Source organism: Podarcis raffonei, chromosome 11 (genome assembly GCF_027172205.1).
Source record: "Podarcis raffonei isolate rPodRaf1 chromosome 11, rPodRaf1.pri, whole genome shotgun sequence".
NCBI lineage: Eukaryota > Metazoa > Chordata > Lepidosauria > Squamata > Lacertidae > Podarcis > Podarcis raffonei.
In genome coordinates, this window is record NC_070612.1 from 65437264 (window position 1) to 65453137 (window position 15874).

At 43.3% G+C, this 15874-nt stretch overlaps 2 long non-coding RNA genes across 2 annotated transcripts; both read left to right on the forward strand.

Annotated features, from left to right (window-relative positions):
• The first annotated feature begins 5351 nt into the window (after positions 1-5351).
• Positions 5352-8043, forward strand: LOC128423554 (uncharacterized). Its single transcript, XR_008332794.1, has 2 exons — positions 5352-6202; positions 6731-8043. It is a non-coding gene; the product is annotated as an uncharacterized LOC128423554 (long non-coding RNA).
• A 3714-nt stretch (positions 8044-11757) lies between these two features.
• LOC128423555 (uncharacterized) lies at positions 11758-14509 on the forward strand. The gene is made up of 2 exons (XR_008332795.1): positions 11758-11915; positions 13800-14509. It is a non-coding gene; the product is annotated as an uncharacterized LOC128423555 (long non-coding RNA).
• Positions 14510-15874: the final 1365 nt, after the last annotated feature.

Consider the following 15874-nt stretch of genomic DNA (forward strand, 5'->3'; position numbering starts at 1 on the left):
TCAATTGCTTGTGGATCTTTTACACACCAAAAATAATGGGAGATATATTTTCCGCAGCATTGCAAGGAGCAATAAAATACCATCAGTTTTGATGGATCATAAAGATGGGGCTGAGGAACAAGAAGATGAAGCATCGTATAGGAGTGGTATTAAAGCGATTAGAGCTGGACAAATGCAAAGGGCTGCCCAACTAAGGGCCTTATCTCTTCGGTAAGTGCAGTTTGTACACACTGTCAGCACTGGAATTGGAGGGCACATCTGGATCAGGACACCAGCATTGAGTAGGTGGGTTTTAACTCTTCACCCTTGCTGTGGGCTCAGTCCAGGTCAGAGACCTTGAACCTGCAGTTTGCATTGGAAAAATAATACCCATTTGCTTCAGTGGGAGCTTCAGAACACACACACACACCGCATCTAAATTGCAGGAAGAGGGCCCTTTATCTAGACTGAGCAGGGGACAAAGAGTTAAAGTCCCCCACACTGGAATCCTGATCCAAACTGCTCCTCCTCATGCCACACTTAGCAATTTGTGTCAAGCAAACCAAACCAAAACCTTCAGTCAAAAGATGCAGTTTGGTGCTTTACATAATGTCTTGTTTGGCCCTGACAGTAGGGAAAAGGTATGAGGACTAAGGAAAACCAGGCCTGGCAGGGCACTGTTTGCTGCTCACTGGTGGATAATTGCCAAATCCTGCTCTGGGTTAATTTTGTCCCCCTTTAGGCCTCATGGCAGAAGAGTACTCCTTTGCTTTCGTCTTTACTCTTGCATACTTTCCCTACCTGTGGTGGTTTTCGCTTTCCCATGATGTTGTGAGGAATGGAACTGTATTTTCACAGAGCAGTATGCCAGCTGTTTTCCAGCCTATAGTTCAGCTGCTCAATTTTCTGGCATAGTGCAACAAACCATAGAAAATATACTCTTCCCCCTTCCCCAAGAAGCTTTGGCTAAGTTGACTAAGTGATAAAGAGTTAATGGGTAAAAACACAGTCTTCAGCCTGATTCTGGCAGTCCATGATCTGCTCCTAAACTACTAAGACCACATGCTGCCTCCCCTTTAGGGAGGCCTGTGGTGGCTGCAACTGCAAATGCAAGCTATGCCTTGGTATGGAGGGAGGGCCAGTGGATAGTCAAATGACCCATCAGTGGAGTTACTGTTTAAAACTCTTTGAAAAGAGTTATATTAAAATTTGCTAATTTCTTGTTTGCTCGTGCACAAACAAGCCTTCCAGCCCCACAAACAGCTTGCTTCATCCAGGCAAGAAAGAGACGTGACTTCAGTTCAAGACAGTGACACATCCACGCATTTTGTCCTAGGGAGCAGAAGTCTGCCCCTTCTGCACTTTGGGGCAGCAGAGACACTGGTTGCGATCTTTGAACTGTAGCTGTTGAGGTATTTTGGGATGGACCTTTGCCCTTGAGGATGCTATATTTGTGGAGTGTCAAAAGAGATACCAAGATGGGGATGGAGGCAGCCAAGAACCGGGGAGAGGCAGCAGAAGAAAGTGCATGCTAGAGATGGACTCCTTTCTGCCGTTTACTTCAACACATACAATCACATCCCTCCCCTTGCACAGAACGCCACCTAGGTCTGGGCCACATTCCCTTCCTTCTCCGAGTTCTCCATTGCATACCGCAAAGGTTAAGTTTTGAGGTGAAACCAGCAACACAAGGAGTATCAGATCTGAAATGGGAAAATGGAGGGACAGAGACCTAAAAAATGGGCAACATGGTCCTACCCACCACGAAAGAGCAGCCCCTTTGTACAGGTAGGATATTTGCTGGGGGTGGACAGAGTGTGGCTTCTCCAATAGTTGGTAGAGTAAGCACCTGCATTACAGCCAGCAATCTCCAGGCACTCAAGCAAAAGGTAACAGGAGATGAATGGAAAGATGGACGAGAGAAACCAGGTAGGAGCTCCAGGCATTGTGTCAAGCTTCTCCAGCCAAAGGAGCCTCCCTTGTGTTGGTTGCCTGCTTTACCCATTGTTGGGCTCCACCTGCCCCACCAACACCAAGCCCCTTTAAAGTTGCCACTAATGGAAACATGGGCGTTGGATAGGGCCTAAACCTGGAAGCTTTTGGACTGAGAATGCTTTGTTCCCTGTCATTTACCTTTAACTAGTTTTATAAGTTAGGAAGGAACAAAAGCACCTGATTATTATTATTATTATTATTATTATTATTATTATTATTATTAATTATTTAGCACATTGTTTTTTATTAATAGTAGCCATGTAAGATTGTCTTCCATAAACACGGTTTTAACAATGAGTCTGTAAGTGACCGTGGAGGCCAATTCTGAATCCACACGTCCTTCCACAGTGGGGACATTGGTTCCCGGGTGGGAGTTGATCACGGTGTGGATTTGCCAAGCATGCCTTTCTCTTAGCATGTTTCTCCCTTGCGTTCTGAGTTTGACTGTCTTCATAGTCCATGACACCTTTGGTAAAAAGGCTGTTCTCCAACTGGAGCGCTCGCAGGCCAGTGTTTCCCAGTTGTCGGTGTTTATACTACATTTTTTTAGATTTGCCTTGAGACAGTCTTTAAACCTCTTTTGTTGACCACCAGCATTACACTTTCCATTTTTAAGTTCGGAGTAGAGTAGTTACTTAGGAAGACAATCATCAAGCATCCGCACAACATGACCAGTCCAACGAAGTTGATGTTGAAGAATCATTGCTTCAACACTGGGGATCTTTGCTTCATCCAGTACACTGTCTGGATCCAGTTCTGTCTTCCCAAGTGTTGTGTAAGATTTTTCAGAGACACCATTGATGGAATCTTTCAAGAAGTTGGAGATGGCGTTTGTAAGTGGTCCATGTTTCACAAGCATACAGTAAGGTTGGTAGTACAATAGTTTTGTAAACAAGCATTTTGGTTTCCCTGCCAATGTCCTCAAACACTCTGTACTTCATTCGGGAGAAAGCCGCACTCACAGAGCTCAGGTGATGCTGGATTTTGGCATCAATGTTGACCCTTGTAGAAAGATAACTGCCTAGGTAGGAGAAGTGATCAACATTTTCCAATGTTACACGATTGAGTTGGATTTGTGGCACTGCAGAGGGGTTATTTTGTACTTGTTGGTGCAGCACTTTGGTTTTTTGGATGTTGAGCAACAAGCCAAGCTTTTCGTAAGCTTCTGTGAATATATTTAGGATGGTTTGGAGGTCATCCGCTGAGCATGCACACACTACATTGTCTACCAAACCAATAACCCTCCTATCACAAACATATTTAAAAGGACATGGAATGTTAATCAGCCCAAGGCATCAGAGTGCTCTGATGGTGTTTCCTGCTTGGCAGGGGGTTGGACTCGATGGCCCGTGTGGTCTCTTCCAACTCTATGATTCTATGACCTAAAGATATATAATGAAGGCATATGATACATTGAATTGTATATGCAAATGAAAAGTTTTATATTTTCTTATGGTACTCGTGTGTCCAGTCTTGAGGAAAATCAACCAGGAAATTCTACATTCACTTAATAAAACTTCCCTATGGACCATGCTTTTGGTGATTTCTTGCTTTGGAGTGATATATTAAGAAATAGGAGTAGCAAGTATGACTTTATTGTAGCACCAACTATAAACAGAGCATTCTTATGTCACACTTGCCAATTCCTGCTCTTGTTTTCTGGAATAATAATATCCAAATTTCCATCTCTACCATATTAAGCAGTTGGTCCCTTCCCTTTCTCGCCCTGATCTGGCCACAGTGATCCATGTGACGGTCACCTCCAGACTTAATTATTGTTACTTGCTCTATGCAGGGCTGGCCTTGAAGCTGACCCAGAAATTCCAGAATGCCGCAGTGAGGCTCCTTTGGGGTCCTTGCCGCGGGATCACATTCATCCAGTGCTTTACCAACTGCACTGGCTCCCGGTGGAGTACAGGGTCAGGTTAAAGGTGCTGGTTTTGACCTTTAAAGCCCTATGCGGCCTAGGATCCTCATACCTAAGGGACTACCTCTCCTGGTATGCCCCACAGAGGACCTTAAGGTCCACAAATGACAACATTTTGGAGGTCCCAAGTCGCAAGGTGGTTAGATTGGTCTCAACTAGGGCCAGGACCTTTTCAGTAGTGGCCCCGACTTGGTGGAACGCTCTGTCACAAGAGACTAGGGCCCTGTGGGACTTGACATCTTTCCGCAGGGCCTACAAGACACAGCTGTTCCACCTGGCCTTTGGTTTGGACTCAGTCTGACGCTTATGTTTCCCTCCCCTTATGGTTTTGATCTATGGGCTATTTTTAAAATGAGGCTGCATTTTAAATTGCATTTTAACCTGTATTTTAAATTGGGGTTTTTTCCCCCCTATTATGTTTTTACTGTAATTTTACTGGTGCCTGGCTCTGGCCAGGGAGGGTGGGGTATAAATAAAATTTATTACTATAATTAAAAGCAATGAAACAGCAGGTTCTTACTAACGTAAGTATGTGTTTGGATTTAAATACCTTATCCACTCCTTGAGACAGCTCATGAAGCTTGCACAAAAACAGCTTTCACAAGGGTGTGTGTTGTTTAGTAATTACTAATAGTGATCAGACTCTAGTAGGCATAATAAGCTCTACTCAATAGGGTTGTGCTTATCATAATTGGACTTTGTACTTGCTGTCACAGAGCTGAGGCAAAACAATTAAAGATAAATGTCACTGGAGGTTCAAGACTGAATACAAATTGTTCTTTCTGGCTTAGGTTTAATAGCTGATGTCCTTGTTTTACCCAGTTTGACCCCTGCTTGGTATAAATCAATGGACCACTTTCCTGCTGTGCATTTTTACAAGGTGTAAATATAACGCTACACAAGCAAAACATACAACTTTACAGGTCAACTCCTACTTTCTCTCCAGTTCTCTACACTGTTTTCTAATCAACGCAAGTCTCTTGTTACATTCGTCCTTAGAAAACAACAGCCTTATTTTAAGATGCTGAGGCACATGCCCAAGGCTTTGAAAACATTTATGTCTGTCATTCCGTTAGACTACAAAGGCTGTTTGAAAATTTAGCCAGGAAACCTACGGCTGCAATCAGTAGCCTACATTCTCTGGAGCAGAGCCACTTACTTTGATGGGACTTCTTCAGAAAGAATGTCACGCGGACTATAACAAAAACTACTTTTAACACTCTTGCTTATTCTAGGAATATATATAAAGAAGATTCTCGTCATCTCTGGACTTTAACTGGCAAGCTCTGATTTCTGTGTTAATTACAAACTTTTGCAAGGTACAAAGTAAACGTGCCACTTTTTGTTCTACCAACTTGCCTCTGGCTCCAGCCACTTCCAGCATGTAGCCCCTGAGAGGCTCAGTATAAGGGAATGTGGCCCCAAGACCTTAGAGCCTCCTGTTTTCACAGAGCTCACTGGGTGACCTTGGGCTGCTCTCCCCAGCAGAAAGGTGTGTGCGTGTGCACGTGTGTGAAGAGGTGAGTATGGTGAATTATTTCTGCTTGAAGACCATCTTTGATTTGAATACCTGCACATTTGTTAATTTCAGATAATTGCTTGGATCCTAACTAACCCCCTATGAACAGAGGTGCTCCTTCTGCTCGTGGAAGAAACTGGGATCCAGCTGGAGTGCAGAAGTGAGGCAGCATTTTCCGCTGACCTCCCATTCTCCTTGCAACCCCCTGTACCACTTCAAGGGGCAGCAAGGGGAAGAGAACAGCGAACGTCACCTTTTCCCTTCCCTCCTTATGCCCTTTGGGATGGTGATTACATGGGAAGGGCCCTTCAAATGCTACAGCAGCAGCACAAGATGAAATGATGGCCATGTGGTTCCCATGGAGCTATGAAGTGTACCTGGGTCTCCCTGCAGATGAGGACCTATACATAGAAACTTTATTTGCATTAGCCACTAGCCATAGCAATAAAATAAAACAAACAGGTCCTATGGAAGCAAGGGGAATGAGATTCCAGTTGCAAATGGTGGCCTGCAAGAGTCTTTTAAAAGATCTATCTGGGCACTATCTGGAGCCTTTGCCTATTCTGATTGGTAGTCAAAATTCCTGACCATTCCAAATAGTTTCTAACTCTAGAAGTATTCTAGAGTTGGAAGAAGCATAAAAGCCACCAAGCCCAACCATCTCCCTTAAGACTGAGACATCTATTTATTTGTGCCCCCACAGCCCTCCACCCGCCTGCCGTCTGGACGCCCATATGCCACTTAAGGAAGCTTCATTCCAATAAAGTCTTAGACCAGTTACCGTATTTTTCGCTCTATAGGACACACTTTTTCCCCTCCAAAAATTGAGGGGAAATGTGTGTGCGTCCTATGGAGCGAATGCAGGCTCCTTGGCTTCAGCGATAGCAACGCTAAGCCTCCGAAGGGCAGAGGGAGCACTCCCTCCATGCTCCAAAGGCTTCGCGTTGCTTTCGCTGAAGCCTGGAGAGCGAGAGGCGTCGGTGCGCACCGACCCCTCTCGCTCTCCAGGCTTCAGGGATAGCCGCGCGCAACCCCTCCGGCAGGGAGAGGCTGCAGGGGACTATGGCTTCTTTAGCCTTGCGCAGCCTCTCCCGGTAGGGAGAGGTCGCGTGGAGCTAAAGAGGAAGCCAAAACTGCCTTGGCTTGTGACATAGCCGCGCGCAACCCCTCCAGCAGGGAGAGGTTGCGTGCAGCCTGTACACTGCTCTTAGGGGCTGGGGGGATATAAGATTTTTTTCCTTGATTTCCCCCCAAAAAACTAGGTGCGCCCTATGGTCCGGTGCACCCTATGGAGCAAAAAATACGGTAAGTGCTTATGGGCAAATAAGTTCCAGTGGCTTAGATGGGTGAGACAAACAACTTTCAGGTGAGGTGGGGAAGGGGAAGTGTTGGCTCCTCGTTCCAGTATCAGCTGTTCCCCAACACCCCTGAATCAGATGTCAGGCCAAAATAAAAAGCTTCAAATAATTCCCTCATGGTGACTTAGGTGGTTGAGTGCTGACAAGATCAGAGCCCAAACAGGGCAGCTTAAAAATAAAAAGGGGTGTGTGTATGTATCAGCATTCTCGGTTGAATCCTGAGCTATACAGAAGTACAAAGCAAAAGGGTCACTTCCATCAAAACCAGCCCAACGGCAATTAAACATGCCCAGTTGCTTCCAGGAACCATGCAATACTGAGTACCATATTGGTCCGAATATAAGACACACCCGCAAATAAGCCACACCTTTAAATTTCAAGGCTTATTTGCGGGTGCGGCCTGCCTCCCGGCACTCCCTCCCCAAGCTGCCAAGCGGGACACCAAGCGGCAGCCGCCCCCGTCCCCCATTCAGGGCGGTCATGCCGGGAGGCGGGCGCACAGCGCTCGGTTCCAAATATAAGATGCACTTCAACTTTTCAAAGTCCGAATTTGGGGGAAAGTGCGGCTTGTATTCGGGCCAATATGGTATTAGTTGGAAACAAAAAAATGAAAACCGGAGAGGCAGGAGAGTGCACTGGCCTATTTGATCCCTTTTACAGTTGATCCTGGAGGAGGAAAAGAGCAAGGATGGCTGGTGGACTTGCAGGAATCCAGAGTAGGAATACTCTTCTTAGGGTGTGAGGAAGATACATTGCAACACTTCGTTGTAGGTCCTACTAATCCTATAAAAGCTGATTACAATGCTGCAAAGCACAAAGGATTAGTTACAAATGAAATTAACAATACTTGTTCATGAAAAAAAGCATTCTGAATAAATCTTAAAGTAATAATTAAAAGATGACAAAAAGAAAACATGCCAATTTAACCATGTGTTTAATGGATAAAATGCCAAATTACAGCCCTCTGTGTTATAACATCCCACACTGTGCCAGAATTTTCTTCAATTCTCAGTATAAATTTTTGTGGGGAGAATGGCTGTGGGGAGGGATAATGATTGAAAATCAAGCATCCTGCCTGAAGACCTTCCCCTAGCACAAAACTGCCATTGGCTACCTGCACCAAAACGACTACCCCAAAATAAAGAATAAGGCTGCACTCCTAACCAGGGGTGGCTGAACATGCCAATTTCAGTTTTGCTCAGTTTCTCATTTTTCCACTCTTGAGTTTAGTTCTCCACATTTCTATATTGGTTTGTGATTTTTTTTTTAAGTCCACATTAATATTCATCAGCATTTTGCTGTGAATTTGTCATCATATACAAATTTCTGTATGTAAATTTAGCTATTATATATGTTTGCATGCACACTTTACCTTAGTATATGGTTTTTTGTGTACATTACCCGGCTGGAGAACTGCATTGCAACATTCAGAAAACTGCACATTTTGAATGGCTCCATTTCTGTTCTCATATCATTTCAGAATGTGTGAATTCTGTAGGCTGAGGTTTACCTTTAAATGCAAACTGAATCAATTTCCCCCAACCCTACTTCTAACCTCACATATTTGTGAATAACTCAACAGGATTTACTTCTGAGTAGACACAATTAGGGTTGCCCTATAAGTCTTGTCTTCTTCCAGTCTCTTAATGGCCAGGTGTATAACTGAACATTGATGTCTTTAGCATGAGTCATCCTTTTTGCTTCACACCTAGTGTTTAATAAGGTAAAGCTGGTATCAGTCTAGTTAAAAGATGCTGGTCTATTATCCTTTAGCTGATGACATCTGAAATAGTTTCTCTTCTGTTTGAGAGCAGTTTTTACCTTCTGCAGGCGTTATTATAATGCCATGCTAGTTTTTGCCTTGGCATCAGTTTGGGAAGACATGTGCCTCTCACTCACAGCAAGGGCGATACTAGCTAAGAAGGACAAAAAGCTGAAAGGGGAATAGGCCTTCCCACTTTCAAATATGGCCGTCAGTTTCAAAGTCTTATGCAGAGGTCAGGGTATTCCTTATTGGTGAGAAGTTTAAGAACTTTGGATCCCTGATTAAGCAATGTCTAAAACTTATTAAATAAGTAGATAAAAATACTCTCTGAGGTACTTGCTGGCCATCTTCATGTGCCTTTTCCCTCCACATACTGACTCAACAGTAATGATAGCTGTAATAAAACATCGCCTAACTTAAACAGGCGGATATCTATGCAGAGATATATGGAGTCAAACCAGGTAATACATTTGTTTTCCCAGTTTCTTTAGCAAGTATGACATGAACCCGCCATTGAAATCAATGTGTGTATCTGAAGAAGTGTGGATGCACACGAAAGCTCATACCAATAACAAACTTAGTTGGTCTCTAAGGTGTTACTGGAAGGAATTTTTTTATATTGAAATCAATGTCATTGTGGCCATAAGGATTGACATATAAGGTTGCAATGTTCTGTTTCCTTATTTGTGAGTAAGTGCTAGTCATAGAATCATAGAATTGGAAGGGACCCTGAGGATCATCTAGTCCAACCCCCTGCAATGCAGGAATACGCAGATGTCCCATACAGGGCTCTAACTAGCAGCTTCAGTGAAACTCACCAGTCAAGGTGATCTGGGATACATATCTATGTTTCTAGGCCACATGGGACAGGGCACAGAGTGTAACCTGGGTGATTAATCTCTCTTCCTTCTGGTAGATCTTTGGAAGGCAAGCTTTTATTTAATTATTATCTCTGTAGTTTTAAGTTGGGAAAGTGGTTTTAGAATTCTTGCCTCATTTTAATTATATTTTTATTTTATTGTTATGACTGTTCAAATTATATGTACATTGGTTTTATTGTTTAAAATGTTTGTTCTGAGCTATTTGGAGAGTTAACCCAATTTTGCCCTATTTCAAACAAGTACAAACTGTGGACTCATTTTTTTCTGGAAGTAAATTTAAAAAGCAGGTGGTTTTGTTTGTGTTGGAGCATCCATCTCCAGTAATGCTTTATGGGCAGAGATGTTTTTGATATCAGAATAGACATAATGAGAGAAGAATTATGATTCTCTTATCAGGCTGTATTTACCTTCAGTGATAAAGGTACAGGTAAAGGTACCCCTGCCCATACGGGCCAGTCTTGCCAGACTCTAGGGTTGTGCGCCCATCTCACTCTATAGGCCGGGGGCCAGCGCTGTCCGCAGACACTTCCAGGTCACGTGGCCAGCATGACAAGCTGCATCTGGCGAGCCAGCGCAGCACACGGAACGCCGTTTACCTTCCCGCTGGTAAGCGGTCCCTATTTATCTACTTGCACCCAAAGGTGCTTTCGAACTGCTAGGTTGGCAGGCGCTGGAACCAGACGACGGGAGCGCACCCCGCCGCGGGGATTCGAACCGCCGATCTTTTGATCGGCAAGCCCTAGGCGCTGAGGCTTTTACCCACAGCGCCACCCACGTCCCATGCCTTCAGTGATACTTTCTGCTAATTCTATAAAGGTAAAAGGTAAAGGTACCCCTGCCTGTACGGGCCAGTCTTGACAGACTCTAGGGTTGTGCGCCCATCTCACTCTATAGGCCGGGGGCCAGCGCTGTCCGGAGACACTTCCGGGTCACGTGGCCAGTGTGACAAGCTGCATCTGGCGAGCCAGCGCAGCACACGGAATGCCGTTTACCTTCCCACTAGTAAGCGGTCCCTATTTATCTACTTGCACCCGGGGGTGCTTTCGAACTGCTAGGTTGGCAGGCGCTGGGACCGAGCAACGGGAGCGCACCCCGCCGCGGGGTTTCGAACCGCCGACCTTTTGATCGGCAAGTCCTAGGCGCTGAGACTTTAACCCACAGCGCCACCCGCGTCCCTTTGCTAATTCTATAGCCCAAGTTAATTCTAACATTTCTTGGAAAACGCACAGGGTGTTAAATGAATCTTACGTGATATATTTTCTGCCATCAATTTTTAAAGAACATTTCTGTTTCTGAGAAGGCTAAGAGTCCATGTTTTAACCCACCTTGCCCCCTCAGTCTCTGCCCCCTTCACATTTCCTCTCCCAATTTCAGATCAGGACAGCCTTCCCTTCCCTAGAGCCATACAGATCCTTGAGGTTCCAATCTGCCCAACTAGGCCCAGTTAGGACAAGAATGGACCGCAGACAGAGAACAGGTCTTTTCCATCTGAAGACCACTATCATATCTCCCCTTGATCTTGTCTTTATGCAAAACATACTCAGCTCTTTCTCTCTTTTAAATAATTTTTTATTAGATTTTCCACAATGATAACACAAACCACAAAGCAAAATGTTACACTAAAACAGAAAAAAGAAGAAGAAAAAAAGGGAACAATAAACAGATAAACAATAACAACAAACTTAATTATTCACAAATCCAACCTTTTAAATATCTTGGTTGACTTCCTCAAATCCCTCCCTTCTGAGTTTCCTTGTAATTAAAAGTAACAGCTTTCCAATATCATTATTAAACTAAAACAATTTCCAATTATAGTCCATCTTATTCACTTTTCTTAACATTCTAAATCCCATTTAATTAATTAATTAATTTAATTATAACTTAGTTTAATTTAATTTATTTAATTATAGCTTAGTTTAATCCTTAGTTGCTTTCAAGTAATTTCTAATTTTTTATATTATACTATTTATTCAACATACTCAGCTCTTTCAATTATTTTTTATAGAACTGGGATTCCTGACCATTCACCATCCTAGTTAGAATCATAGAATCATAGTTGGAAGAGACCACAAGGGCCATCGAGTCCAACCCCCTGCCAAGCAGGAAACACCATCAGAGCACTCCTGACATATGGTTGTCAAGCCTCTGCTTAAAGACCTCCAAAGAAGGAGACTCCACCACACTCCTTGGCAGCAAATTCCACTGTCGAACAGCTCTTGCTGTCAGGAAGTTCTTCCTAATGTTTAGGTGGAATCTTCTTTCTTGTAGTTTGGATCCATTGCTCCGTGTCCGCTTCTCTGGAGCAGCAGAAAACAACCTTTCTCCCTCCTTTCTAGTTGCAGTTCTCTGAGCACACTCTGTTTTGTCAATATCCTTCTTAAAATGTGGCACCCCAGACTGGACAATTTACTCCAGATGTGGCATTACCAGTCCATCTGTACAGCATCATTGTCTTTGTAGCAGAATATGAATATAATACCTAGGCATGCGAGTGCAACTTTACCAACAAAAATCACAACCTGTTTCCTGATGAGTGGTATTATTCTTTTGCTTATTTGTTGTACATCCCTTTTGTGTAATGATTTCCTTCCAGAAACCGAGTCTCACATTGATTAAAAACACGATCAAAGTATGACCCTGTTATTATATTTTGCAGTAGCAAATTTAGTGTCTTCTTTTTTTCTAATTAGTCTAAGCTCAATTTCTAGGGAGAAAGGATTAGTACAAACGCTCTCATGCCAAAATGGTATTATTAAAAACACAGGCATCAAAGTAATATTTTTAATAGTGCAGATTAGAAGTTCTTTTAGGCCCTGTGGATCTTTTTAATTTAATTTCAGTTTCATAACCTTAGTCAAAATGTAATTGCTAGCTCAAGAGGGATCTCATTTGCCATGCTCACATAGTAACTGAACATAATGACTAAATTTGCTCCTCAGAGTCACATTGCAGGCTTTTCATATAAAATAGACAATTGCTGCCTCATTGAATTTTCATCGCAAATGTCAGTCTGCAATGGAGAATTGTGTCTGAGTAATAGTCTTGTTTTTTTAAAACATAAAACAAATACAATAGAACCCACATTATTAGAAGCAATATTGATAGTGGGTTGATGTACCTGGGACCCAAGGCCTCTGACCTGGTAATCTAAAACCCTAATCTCAGACACATTAATCAGTGGCAAGGAAAAGACGATCTGAATTTAGCTGCTGACAAAAGACAACTGAGGGCATTGCTTGCCCAAGAGGCACTGGGGTCAACAGTTGTTCTTATGGTTTACCTACTGAAGTTGCTAGAGAGCTGTTGGAGGGAAGGTCATTCCATACATACCTTACAGCAGACATGTCCAACGCATTTATCACGATCGACTGGTTGACCTGGGAAGAATTTTGGTTGATCACCGCTGCCAAGGCATCACCCTCCCTCCCAAGCAGCCACTGCCTCATCCCAAGCTCATGTCACGGGAGGGGCTGTTTTATGCTGCTTGCACCCACCCCTGCCCCGCCCAGAGATCAACAGGTGAAGGGCAGTATTCAAATTTAATAAAAATTAAAATAAACCAAAGCAGGGGCGGGGTGGGTGGGGAAACGCCCCACCCACTTCCAAAAGTTTAAGGCCACAGGCCTGGCAAGAGAGGAACGTTTTTGTTTGTCGTTTTGCTTGTATGGAAATTGTTATTGTTCCAGTGAATGAAATGCAGACCTAGGTATCACACTAACCAGCCTCTGCCTCTTCCCCGCCAGAGAAGCCGCCCTCCAGCTGCTGCCCGCCTCTTCCAGTCCTGCTGGCAGTGCCGTCCTCCCTAAAAAAGGTGGACAACTCTGGGAAGGGGGGGCAGGGGCGGAGGGAGCTTTGCACCATGGTGCCGGATATGCTTAAGACGGCCCTGGCTGGAGTGCCCCCATCACCCCGCTGCTGCTGCTGCTGCTGCTGCTGCTGCACTTGCATCGCTTCTTGGCTGTCTCTGGCTGTGCAGAGGCTGTGGTTTGGGTAAACAAGCAGCACTGTCATCATCAGGAAGCCAGCCCACAATGGCACCCACCTGAGAGGTACCTGAACTGTAGGGGGAAAGCCCTGATTATAGTGACATTTTAAAACAGCAAAAGATAAGCAAGGAAGAAAAGCTGACACCAGTCAAGATAGGTCCACTGATACAAGAAGCGCATGAAGAAAAGCAAGAAAGAAATTAGAGGGCTGGAGGGATTAATCCTGCCCTCTCATTAAGGGCTTCACTTCACACAGTTCACGTATACAGAATTGTCATTGACTTGAGTAGACATGACCTGCTTCACGTGATTTTGAGATTCAGGTGATGATATGGGAACTTAAGTGAGACTTCAGATAATCATAGACCTTGTTCTCCTTTGGCAGGGAGAGGAACTGTACTATTCCAGCAAGCTTCTGGAAACCTTGTCTAGAATCTGGAACCAAGGAAATTCTCAAGACTTCAGCAGGCTTCTAAAACTGTACAGCAGAGGTGAAAAAACAACTGGCTTTGTTTTACTAGATCTACTTTGTTTTACTAGAACCTCAAGATCCACTAGCCAGAGGATCTTGCACAGAAGACATCCAGTTAGAGTAGAAAAACAAAACAGGGTGCCTCTGAGCATATTCTGAGCCTTGAAATTTGTTTTCAGTACCTGAACATGAAATCAAAGTACTTTTGCACAGAAATTCAGCCTCTCTTAGCTTCCTTTATTTCAGAAGCCTAATTTTCATGAGAAAAGTCAATTTGTTGTTGCTATTGTTAAGCAGTTAGAAGTCAGAAACTTATGTCAATCTACGCAAATCATCCAGAAATCTAACGATAGATCCCAATCTATCACCGCTGCTAGACAGGAATGGCAAGAAAACAGAAGAAAAACAAACTTAGTTGCATGATTATGTAGAATACAGAGAAACAAGGAAACACACACTCCATTAAATCACATGTAATTACTGGCTTGTCCAAGTACAATGCAGGTTTAGACATATGATTAGAAATAAAATTATGTTGCAAGTTCATGAGTTCACACCTGAACATCCTGTAGCCATTCATACTGTTATATCTAATGAGCTTATGAAATAATGGAGTGATATCTACTATGCTGCATAGTTCCTTGCTCAACATGTGTTCTTTGTGAGTGACTTATGGGTTCCACACATGCAAGGCAAACCCAGGTTTGCCATAAAGTCTACACTCAACAGCCAATTTTAGCTCTCCAGTGAGTGTTGCAGCATGAAACACATGTTTGCAAATACATTTGTCACATTCACATTTTCAGGTTCGTTCATAAAATATTTGAGGAGAAATCTTAGTCATCTGAAAATGCAAGATGTGCAGAAAGGCTTCCCTTCTTAAACAGCCAAGAGTGGCTGTTGGGCCAGAAAAACCCTTATACCACCCCTGGCATATTTTAATATCAATGAATTTTCCTACACAGAGTTTATCTCCATGGAGTATAAGAAGTAATATATGAGGCAGCTCCAATATGAATAGCATATGCAGGGGAAAGATCCCTTGGCTCATTCATACACTGTGCTGTTGGAAAATTGAAAAGAAAACAAGCCAACCTCCATGGTGCAGACACACCCCTTCCTCCTGGCTTCACAGGTATGCCCTGCAGGCCTTTGTCCATCCTGCACTCTGCCCAGGTGCCTTTCAGTCCAGCAGGATCACAGTAAATTGTGCCTGTTAACTTAAACTGTTTTTCTTTCCTTAAACAGAGCTATTTGCTCGCAAGCAGCAATAAATGACATTTATGAATGGTGGTTCGTAGATAACAAGGTAAGATACCGCAAGGTCATGCTGCACCAAAAAGTAGTAAATGGAATAAGAAGCAAAAAACAACAACCCAAAAAACTCTCGCCTGGGAGTGCAATTGTCCTACAATCGCTATGACGGTTGTAATTAATGTGGCCTATTTCTTGGAATCTAATTTGCATCCAGAGTGATAATAAAGAGATGCCGCTTTGAAATGAGTTCTTAAGAACACTGGGATATACCTGGTCATGCTAGTGCCTAGTCTGATGCAACAGCGCTAAGGCGATTGTACTTTAATGCTTGTGTGTCTCGGGCATTACAGAGTACTTAAGCAATAAAGGTATTATTTATGTTCCAAAAAAGCAGGTTCTAATATTTCAGTAGTTCTTCAACCAAATAATGTGTCAAAATGTGGGCAATTAGGGGAAGTATGCACAAAATGCATATATTGCTGAAAATATGGCACAAAATATGAGAGGAACCTGCATGCAAAATGTGTACATTAAGTGAAATGATGTACCAAAACGTGTGTATTAAGAGAAATGCACACTAAACCCTTGACAATTTTTCTGTGAGGAATTTTAAAGAACATTTGCAAACTGATGTTGAAATATGGACAATGGGGTTTAAATTTGGAAAATGGAAAAAGGAGAAAATGGGAGAAAGTGAAATGGACAAATCCATCTATCCATCCATCCCTAATAATG